This window comes from Dendropsophus ebraccatus, chromosome 7 (genome assembly GCF_027789765.1).
Source record: "Dendropsophus ebraccatus isolate aDenEbr1 chromosome 7, aDenEbr1.pat, whole genome shotgun sequence".
Classification (NCBI taxonomy): domain Eukaryota; kingdom Metazoa; phylum Chordata; class Amphibia; order Anura; family Hylidae; genus Dendropsophus; species Dendropsophus ebraccatus.
The window spans coordinates 3552018-3563216 of NC_091460.1; the positions used below are offsets into that span (position 1 = coordinate 3552018).

The following is an 11199-nucleotide window of genomic DNA, read 5'->3' on the forward strand; positions in this document are numbered from 1 at the left end:
GGAGGGGAAGGGATACGGCGGACGGCATCGCTGACACGGAGGGGGGGGGGGGAGGTCCTGCAGAGTGATGTCGGATGTCACACAACAGCACCCTGCAGGGACCCCTCACAGTGACCGGCCCCCCTCCCTGAGTAATCATTGTGATCCCCCCGGCCCCCCTCCCTGTGTTATCATTGTGATCCCCCCCCCCCTCCCTGTGTTATCATTGTGATCCCCCCGGCCCCCCTCCCTGTGTAATCATTCATATACACAGATCACTCACCCCCGGTGTAAGCAGGCTGCAGCGGCGCTGGACCCGATCTCGGCGCCTTTTTCAAGCAGCTATCCTCAGCTGACAGGCGCTGTGTGTGAGGCAGGAGAGATTTCTTCCTTGCTCTGTACACAGCGCCTGTCAGCTGAGGATAGCTGCTTGAAAAAGGCGCAGAGATCGGGTCCAGCGCCGCTGCAGCCTGCTTACACCGGGGGTGAGTGATCTGTGTATATGAATGATTACACAGGGAGGGGGGCCGGGGGGATCACAATGATAACACAGGGAGGGGGGGGGGAATCACAATGATAACACAGGGAGGGGGGCCGGGGGGATCACAATGATTACTCAGGGAGGGGGGCCGGTCACTGTGAGGGGTCCCTGCAGGGTGCTGTTGTGTGACATCCGCATACCTCCCAACTTTTGCTGGGAGGAAAGAGGGACAGTCACGGCAATGTGCCACGCCCCTATGGCCACGCCCCCATAGCCACACCTCCATAGCCGCATTACCTATTACCATTATATAGGAAACAAATATTCCCACCAGATCTTCACCGCATAGTGACTTATCCCCCCCTTATACTATTACTGCATAACATCCACTATACACAGAGCAGTTCTCTCCCTCAGCAGTGACCATATAGCGGTAGATGAGGCTGTACACCTGCAGACCTTAGAGGTGATTATAGTGCAGTTATTTAGTGACTCACAGGGGACGTCTTCTCTTGTTGATCACTTTTGTGTTTCTTCGCCATCATGCACGGCCATCTTGAAAACCTCTCCGGCCATCTGCGAGACAAACATTTTAGGCTCCTGTCTCCAGTATCATCCTCATCTGCTTCACAGTAACTCTCTATGCCCCATATGGTACAGACCCCTCTGTGCCTCCATATCCCACTGTAGTACCCCCCCTCCCCCTAGTTAATCTCACTGTAGTAACCCCCTCTCCCCATAGAACACACTGTAGTAACCCTCCCTATAGTACTGTAGGTCCCACTGTAGTACCCCCACCCCCACATAGTACTGTATATCCCACTGTAGTACCCCCCACCCCCACATAGTACTGTATGTCCCACTGTAGTACCCCCACCCCCACATAGTACTGTATGTCCCACTGTAGTACCCCCACCCCCACATAGTACTGTATATCCCACTGTAGTACCCCCCACCCCCACATAGTACTGTAGGTCCCACTGTAGTACCCCCACATAGTACTGTAGGTCCCACTGTAGTACCCCCCACCCCCACATAGTACTGTATGTCCCACTGTAGTACCCCCACCCCCACATAGTACTGTATGTCCCACTGTAGTACCCCCCACCCCCACATAGTACTGTATGTCCCACTGTAGTACCCCCCACCCCCACATAGTACTGTATGTCCCACTGTAGTACCCCCACCCCCACATAGTACTGTATGTCCCACTGTAGTACCCCCACCCCCACATAGTACTGTAGGTCCCACTGTAGTACCCCCACCCCCACATAGTACTGTAGGTCCCACTGTAGTACCCCCACCCCCCACCCCCTATAGTACTGTAGGTCCCACTCCTCCCTCTCCTCTAGGCAGACCCATCCCTGACAGAAAATAATAAAGATACATACTCACCTAGTCAGGGATCAGTCACAGAGCTTCTCCAGCTGCTGCTGAGGTCACAGGTCAGGGACAGAGCAGGAGAGAGCAGACAGCCTGACACACAGCTCAGCCCCCGCAGCTCACAGCTCCAGCCCCGCGGTATCTGCTTTCATCTTCTCTCCGTCTGTCCCTGACCTGTGACGTCATCATCAGCAGCAGCGTGTAGGGGACAGACAGGAGAGAGGAGACAGAGTGCAGGTACCGCGGGGCTGGAGCAGAGAGCTTCCGGGGCAGCAGCTGAGCTGTGTGTGAGGCCGGCTGCTCCAGAAGCTCCCTGCATGTGCAGACATGAAGCCATTTGACACTGTCAGCAGCTGCAGGAGCCTCCGACACTTTCAGATGGCTTCAGTGAGGAATGAGGGGGGGGGCGGCGGGACACAGGGGGGGCCGTTCCGGGACCGCGGGACATCACCCCAAAATCGGGACCGTCCCGCGGGATCCGGGACGGTTGGGAGGTATGCATCCGACATCACTCAGCAGGACCTCCCCCCCCCCCCCCTCCGTGTCAGCGATGCCGCCCGCCGTATCCCTTCCCCTCCTGGGACTCAGGTCGGCATCGCTGACACGGGGGGGGGGGGGGGGAGGGGTGTCCTGCAGAGTGATGTCTGATGGCACCCCGCAGGGACCCCTCACAATGTCGTGCTGACGCGGCCCCTGCAGATGTAACTGGTGTGTGTGGAGAGGCAGAACACTAAACCCTGATTGGCTACACGCTACCAAGCCAGTCAGGGTTCAGTGCTCTGCCGCTAATAAGACAGAGAGCCACACGCCGGCCGGGTATGGTGACGTCACCGAACCGGAAGAAGAGGATCCACGAGTCGTAATCTGGAAGATCACGTGGCCGGACCGCAGATCTCCTTTGGGGAGCAATAAAGGACAGGTAAGTATATTAGGAAAGGGTTAACCTTGGTTAACCCTTTCCATTACCAATTTATCAATTTTCCCTGGAATACCCCTTTAAGGTAAAAAAAAAAGCCTGTGCTGTAGCTGTTGGTACCTTCACTTTAAGGTTGTTGGAGACTTTGCCGCTATTTAATACAATCAGAGTAAAGCCTCCTTGAATCTCAGCTTTTCTCTAGTCCATTCTCCATCACATGGTCCGTGTTTCTGTGGGTGAAGTTTTCCAGTCTATTTAGGTGTATCCCAATTACCTAGATGTCCCAAGACTACCCAGTACTACCCTGACCCTGATCCCAGATATCTTTGGGGCCACCTGGATGGTTCTACAGACCTTCTGCAGCTGTGGGATAGATAATCAGGTTATATATCACACCTATCAGGATCCGATCGAGTCACCCCGGCCTGTCTAGCTGCTGCCATAATAATGGACTCCGCTGACCCACGGAGGAGGGGGGGGGGGGGCATCATTCAGTTTCTTCTCATTTGTGCAAAAACGACCTGCACGTGAGTAACTGCGTAACTTTTACACCTGACCTGAAGTTAGAGAAGGATTCTATTACAGGCACTTATTATCTTTCTGCAAAATGTCAATTGGAGCTAAAGGCTAAAAAAATGCTTTAGACTCAGAATTTTGCAGAATTTTAGTGTAAAAAACCTTAAGGGACCCGCAGTAAAAAAGCTAAACTCTTGCAGCTACGCTAGTGGGACTATAAGGGCTCTTTTGCAGCGAAAACCACAAACGAAACGTGCGTTCTTTCCGGAAACGGAGCTCACTTCATAGCGGGTGAGGATCGGCCGCTATCAGCAACTGGGGTCTCCCACTCCATAACATTACACCTGGGTTAAACGGCGTAATCTCAGCTTCCGTGTCAGTGATCGGAGCAGCTTCTGTCCATGTGGTCCCGATGGCGAACTGCATCTAGTGTCTACCTCAGGCAGAGCCCCGATATCAGAGATCAATACTATGCAATGCAAGTGCACCGATCAATATCTAATCACCAAGAAAGGCACAAACACCAACATAGACTCTAATAGATTCAACATCTCCCCGAGCTGCTGCTACGTGTAACCATAGCAACAGTGTCACCAAATGCTAATCCCCACCCACTCCTGTCACATGATCACAGGTCCTTCACCACCATCTCTTCTCTCCTGCACTGCTGAGCTCCGCCCCCACATGATTGTGACATCATCACAGGTTCTACACCTCCAGCATCTACCAGATACAGAGCAGCTCCTGGTCGGGCAGTCACTGCTGTTGTGTTGTGTGTGGAGATCTCTGCTCCTCAGTGTGTGACCCCAGTAGTAAGGTAAGCTTACAGGAGAAGGGGTGTTACATTGTGTTACTATCAGTGTGACCCCAGCAGTAAGGTAAGCTTACAGGAGGAGGGATGTTACATTGTGTTACTATCAGTGTGTGACCCCCCCCCAGCAGTAAGGTAAGCTTACAGGAGGAGGGATGTTACATTGTGTTACTATCAGTGTGTGACCCCAGCAGTAAGGTAAGCTTACAGGAGGAGGGATGTTACATTGTGTTACTATCAGTGTGACCCCAGCAGTAAGGTAAGCTTACAGGAGGAGGGATGTTACATTGTGTTACTATCAGTGTGACCCCAGCAGTAAGGTAAGCTTACAGGAGGAGGGATGTTACATTGTGTTACTATCAGTGTGTGACCCCAGCAGTAAGGTAAGCTTACAGGAGGAGGGATGTTACATTGTGTTACTATCAGTGTGTGACCCCCCCCAGCAGTAAGGTAAGCTTACAGGAGGAGGGATGTTACATTGTGTTACTATCAGTGTGTGACCCCAGCAGTAAGGTAAGCTTACAGGAGGAGGGATGTTACATTGTGTTACTATCAGTGTGACCCCAGCAGTAAGGTAAGCTTACAGGAGGAGGGATGTTACATTGTGTTACTATCAGTGTGACCCCAGCAGTAAGGTAAGCTTACAGGAGGAGGGATGTTACATTGTGTTAATATCAGTGTGACCCCCCAGCAGTAAGGTAAGCTTACAGGAGGAGGGGTGTTACATTGTGTTACTATCAGTGTGTGACCCCAGCAGTAAGGTAAGCTTACAGGAGGAGGGGTGTTACATTGTGTTACTATCAGTGTGTGACCCCCCCAGCAGTAAGGTAAGCTTACAGGAGGAGGGGTGTTACATTGTGTTACTATCAGTGTGACCCCCCCAGCAGTAAGGTAAGCTTACAGGAGGAGGGATGTTACATTGTGTTACTATCAGTGTGACCCCCCAGCAGTAAGGTAAGCTTACAGGAGGAGGGGTGTTACATTGTGTTACTATCAGTGTGTGACCCCAGCAGTAAGGTAAGCTTACAGGAGGAGGGATGTTACATTGTGTTACTATCAGTGTGACCCCCCCCCCCCCAGCAGTAAGGTAAGCTTACAGGAGGAGGGATGTTGCATTGTGTTACTATCAGTGTGTGACCCCAGCAGTAAGGTAAGCTTACAGGAGGAGGGATGTTACATTGTGTTACTATCAGTGTGACCCCCCAGCAGTAAGGTAAGCTTACAGGAGGAGGGGTGTTGCATTGTGTTACTATCAGTGTGTGACCCCAGCAGTAAGGTAAGCTTACAGGAGGAGGGATGTTGCATTGTGTTACTATCAGTGTGTGACCCCAGCAGTAAGGTAAGCTTACAGGAGGAGGGATGTTACATTGTGTTACTATCAGTGTGACCCCCCCAGCAGTAAGGTAAGCTTACAGGAGGAGGGATGTTACATTGTGTTACTATCAGTGTGTGACCCCCCCAGCAGTAAGGTAAGCTTACAGGAGGAGGGATGTTACATTGTGTTACTATCAGTGTGACCCCAGCAGTAAGGTAAGCTTACAGGAGGAAAGATGTTACATTGTGTTACTATCAGTGTGACCGCCCCAGCAGTAAGGTAAGCTTACAGGAGGAGGGATGTTACATTGTGTTACTATCAGTGTGACCCCAGCAGTAAGGTAAGCTTACAGGAGGAGGGGTGTTACATTGTGTTACTATCAGTGTGTGACCCCCCAGCAGTAAGGTAAGCTTACAGGAGGAGGGATGTTACATTGTGTTACTATCAGTGTGTGACCCCCCCAGCAGTAAGGTAAGCTTACAGGAGGAGGGATGTTACATTGTGTTACTATCAGTGTGACCCCAGCAGTAAGGTAAGCTTACAGGAGGAGGGATGTTACATTGTGTTACTATCAGTGTGTGACTCCAGCAGTAAGGTAAGCTTACAGGAGGAGGGATGTTGCATTGTGTTACTATCAGTGTGTGACCCCAGCAGTAAGGTAAGCTTACAGGAGGAGGGATGTTACATTGTGTTACTATCAGTGTGACCCCCCAGCAGTAAGGTAAGCTTACAGGAGGAGGGATGTTGCATTGTGTTACTATCAGTGTGTGACCCCAGCAGTAAGGTAAGCTTACAGGAGGAGGGATGTTACATTGTGTTACTATCAGTGTGACCCCCCCAGCAGTAAGGTAAGCTTACAGGAGGAGGGATGTTACATTGTGTTACTATTAGTGTGTGACCCCCCCCAGCAGTAAGGTAAGCTTACAGGAGGAAAGATGTTACATTGTGTTACTATCAGTGTGACCCCCCCAGCAGTAAGGTAAGCTTACAGGAGGAGGGATGTTACATTGTGTTACTATCAGTGTGACCCCAGCAGTAAGGTAAGCTTACAGGAGGAGGGGTGTTACATTGTGTTACTATCAGTGTGTGACCCCCCCAGCAGTAAGGTAAGCTTACAGGAGGAGGGATGTTACATTGTGTTACTATCAGTGTGTGACCCCCCAGCAGTAAGGTAAGCTTACAGGAAGAGGGATGTTACATTGTGTTACTATCAGTGTGACCCCCCCCCCCCCCAGCAGTAAGGTAAGCTTACAGGAGGAGGGATGTTGCATTGTGTTACTATCAGTGTGTGACCCCAGCAGTAAGGTAAGCTTACAGGAGGAGGGATGTTACATTGTGTTACTATCAGTGTGACCCCCCAGCAGTAAGGTAAGCTTACAGGAGGAGGGATGTTGCATTGTGTTACTATCAGTGTGTGACCCCAGCAGTAAGGTAAGCTTACAGGAGGAGGGATGTTACATTGTGTTACTATCAGTGTGTGACCCCAGCAGTAAGGTAAGCTTACAGGAGGAGGGATGTTACATATGCTGTGGCCCCTGTATAGTTTGGGGCCCCTGGCTGTGACATAAAGGCCCCAGCAGGACTAGCCCCTCCTTGTGCTCCAGTTGTCTCCTCTTCTCCCCCAGACGCTCCTTCTCCTGAATGACCCCCCAAGGATGGAGAAGGACAGGAATGAGATCAGTAAGAGAATATTACACGTCACCTTGGAGATCATCCGCCTGCTGACCGGAGAGGTAACTTCTCTAGATTTCCACCATTGTTGTCTGAGCTCTTTGGCCCCTCCCTCCTTCCCCCGCTCTATGTTCTGGATCTGGTCTCCTCTTTGTAGGTGCGGTGGTCTCCAGCACTGACCCCAGTAGTCCAGATGTGTCTCCTCCTCCTCACTAGAGCTCTATACAGGGGGACAATCTCCTCTTTGTAGTGAGGAGGAGGCAGGAATACTGGGCTCAGTCCCCTCATTGTCTCTCTCCATCCCCAGGATTACACCATAGTGAAGAAGACATGGGGGGAGGGTGTGGCCTTCCCCCAGGAGTCAGGAGGGCGGAGCAGGGCCCGGGGCCCCATCACGGAGCCTCCATCACTGATACATGAGCAGAAGATCCTAGAACTCACCCACAGGATGACTGAGCTGCTGACTGGAGAGGTGACACTGGGGAATGCTGGGAGATGATAGAGTAATCCAGGAGGCAGCAGGCTGGGGGGGATGACTGTGTGATCATTGTGTGTGTCAGGTTCCTATAAGGTGTCAGGATGTGGCCGTCTATTTCTCCATGGAGGAGTGGGAGTATGTAGAAGGACACAAGGATCTGTACCGGGGGGAGCAGCCGCTCATGATGGAGGATCAGCCGCCCGGCCTCACAGCACAAGGTAAGAGGAGACCTTCCTGATTCTAGAGAGCAGGGGGGAGGGGCCACTACATCCTCCTCCCATCCTCCCCCTCCCATCCTCCTTCTCCCATCCTCCTCCTCCTCCCATCCTCCTCCCCCCCCCATTCTCCTCCTCCTGATGACATGTAGCAGTGTATAATGGATTGTCTCCCTGTGTCTTCCCTACAGATGGAGGCAGTGACAGGAATCCACCAGAGAGGTGTCCCCGTCCTCTGTATTCCCAGGACTGTCCAGAGGGAAATGTCCCAGCAGACAATCAGCAGGTAGATGAGGCTGATGCTATAGCACTATATCTCTATAGCGCCCCCCGGTGCTGGTGGTTGTTGCTCCTGCACTCATAGATGTGATGAGGCTGATAGATACATGTTGCTGGTTTCTTATGTTGATGTGTTAGATTTTCCCTCCTGTCTGCTGGATTGTACTGAATTGTTCTATATGTCCCATCAGGGGGGAGATCAGGTGACTAATATTAAAGTGGAGGATGAAGCAGAAGAAGAGAGGATGAGGGGCGATCCCCCGTGTATGAGTGAGGTGAAGGAGGAGGAGACGCCGGCAGCTGCTATACCAGGTATGGGAGGATGGAGTTATACAGGGATATAAGGGGGGGCTCCACCTTACAGCTACATTACAGTACCCCCCCCCCTGTGTATATATGTATACTGCAGTATAGTGAGGGGGGGTCACAGATATATAAGGCGGGGCTCCACCTTACAGCTACATTACAGTAACACTTCGGCCTCCGGTGACCCCCCCCCCCGTGTATATATGTATAGTGCAGTATAGTGAGGGGGGGGGTGTCACAGGAATATAAGGGGGGGCTCCACCTTACAGCTACATTACAGTAACTCCTCCAGCCCCCGGTGACCCCCTGTGTTATGTATAATCAGACGTCTGATGATCAGGCGGCCGTTCTCTCCCATTGATGTGTTGTACATATAGAGCTGCAGCCATGATGGCTCCGGTTCTCTGCGGCCTCCCCCTTTATAGCAGCTGATAGGACCTTCTGTCTCCTGCACTCTGGTAGAATGGACTCCGCAGGGTCCTAGAGACCTTTATTACAGACTGTGACTGATCTCCTTCCTCCATCCTGTACATCCCCTATGAGATTTCTCTACACAGAATCCACTTACAGGGTAAAATCACACAGATGGTTTTTCTGCCGTTTTCTGTGTCCAAACCCATAAATGGGCCAAAAAGAAGGAAAAGTACAAAGGGAAGACGGCCGCATCTCCCCTCGCTGATCGTCCACGTAACCGCAGACGTAGATACAAATGCTGTATGTCTGGGTCCAACTAAATAACAATAGTATAAATCTGATTACATTGTGGTTTGTAACAAAAGTCTAAGAATCCATGTTTAACCCTTAACAGGAAATTCCAGTGAGAACTCCGAGGAAAACTCCATGTTATGGCTGAGTTATAAGGAAGAAGCTGGCAGTGCGGAGCAGCACTCCTCAGGAGAAGCCCTCCTCCCCCTTACTGTACATCCAGGACGTCACACTACAGATCTATCATATAATCCTCCTGACCGCTCACACACTGCGACCACAGGGACAGGTCATAAAATGAATCGATGTGACGAATGTGGAAAAGTGTTTAGAAAAACATCAGATATTTTAAAAGACAAAAAAATGAATGCACGAGCGAAGCCATTTTTATGTTCAGAATGTGGGAAATGCTTTACACATAAATCGATACTTGCTAGACATGAGAGAATTCACACAGGAGAGAAGACACATTCATGCTTAGAATGTGGGAAATGTTTTATAACTAAATCTTATCTAAAAAAGCATCAGAAAATTCACACAGGGGAGAAGCCGTATTCGTGTACAGAATGTGATAAATGTTTTGCAAAGAAATCAAATCTTGTTAGACATGAAAGAAGTCACACAGGAGAGAAGCCATATTCATGTTCAAAATGTGGGAAATCTTTTACAATTAAACTAAGTCTTGTTATACACGAGAGAAGTCACACAGGGGAGAAGCCGTATTCATGTTCCGAATGTGGGAAATGTTTTACAGATAAATCAAATCTAGTTGTACATAAGAGAAGTCACTTACGGAAGAAGGTTTGAAACTGAATAGAGAATAAACCGCGGTCTAGTTAGAGCAAATAAAGAAAATTCTCTCCTCTAATTCTTCACAGACATTAAAAATCCAATAGAAAGTTTGTTTTTGGTGGAATCTGCCTCAGTCTGCTGTCCATTATACACTCCTCAACAGGCAACCCCAAGAAGGAGAATGACAGGATGACTGGACATGTAATAATGTGCAAATTTTATTAGATGTAAGGGGGTGATAGCGCCAGGCGTGTAATACGGTTATTATTGGTGTCTGGGGAAACTTCTGCCACGCTGATTGCACTTGCTGACTAATGACGTCCCAGACGCGCCCCATGAGAGACGTGCGGAGATGCTGGGGGCCATGGCTGCGTGTACAGAGCACTCGGGCTACTCACAGTAACACAAGTAATATGGACCATGCGTCCGTTAAAAGACCATGCTTAATCGACACGCACAATGTTGGCTGGTTGTGGTCGTTCAAAATCCTGATCACGATAGCGTCCGTCGCTTGTCGCCCTGTGTAATAGGAGTGGTGGTTGCAGACTGCTGCTCTATCTTCGATCGGTCCCATTCGGCGGCCCCTGCTTCCCCCTGCTTGGCACCTCGGCGGGAGAGTAACTACACACACAATGTGCCCTGCAGAAGTATATACATCACCACTGGCGCTCAGCATGTCTGACCAGCCGTGGGATAGATTCTAGCTAGACGTGGTCATCGCACACAATCACCATTGGGAGGAACACCGGCAGGCACAGGATTACGATGGTGTGTCCTCCTCCTCAAGTTTATTAACCCTTCACCCTTCTACATTCATGCCCTTATGGCAAGCCCCTTCATTTACTCCTGGATGCCAAAATAAACTTTTTGAGATGTGGAAAACAGCTAATATAAAAATAGTTGGTGAATTATTGGACGTAACAACAGGTACTCTGCTATCATGGGACCTGGTCCGTTGTAAATACTCCCTTCCACAATCACATTTTCTTCAGTTCTCTCAGCTTAGAGCATTTTGTGTTTCAAGGGCACAGGGCTTTGCGGCGGCGGAAATGCCTGGAAAGTTTGACTCTTTCGATCTTTTATCGTCTCCTCCAATCCTTCTCTTTGACCAACACGACCTCTCAGATTTTCTATCACTGGCAAACGTATATTTCGGAGGATAACTTGCGTGAAAATCTATTGAAGGGACTCTTGGCTATCAGGGCATCCATAGTGGATGAGAGATGGAGGGGGATGCATCTCGCCTTCCTCACAAGGCTACGCTAGCCTACAATCTCTCATACACCAATGCTCCTGCCCACTATCTTCGTAGTTGCACAAAATGCTCTCTGCCCAGGGCGAATTTGCTTCAT

The 11199-nt window shown here is 50.3% G+C and overlaps 1 pseudogene; it reads left to right on the forward strand.

Moving 5' to 3' along the window:
- Positions 1-10751, forward strand: part of LOC138797207 (zinc finger protein 665-like) — a 162267-nt pseudogene extending 151516 nt beyond the window's left edge.
- Positions 10752-11199: the final 448 nt, after the last annotated feature.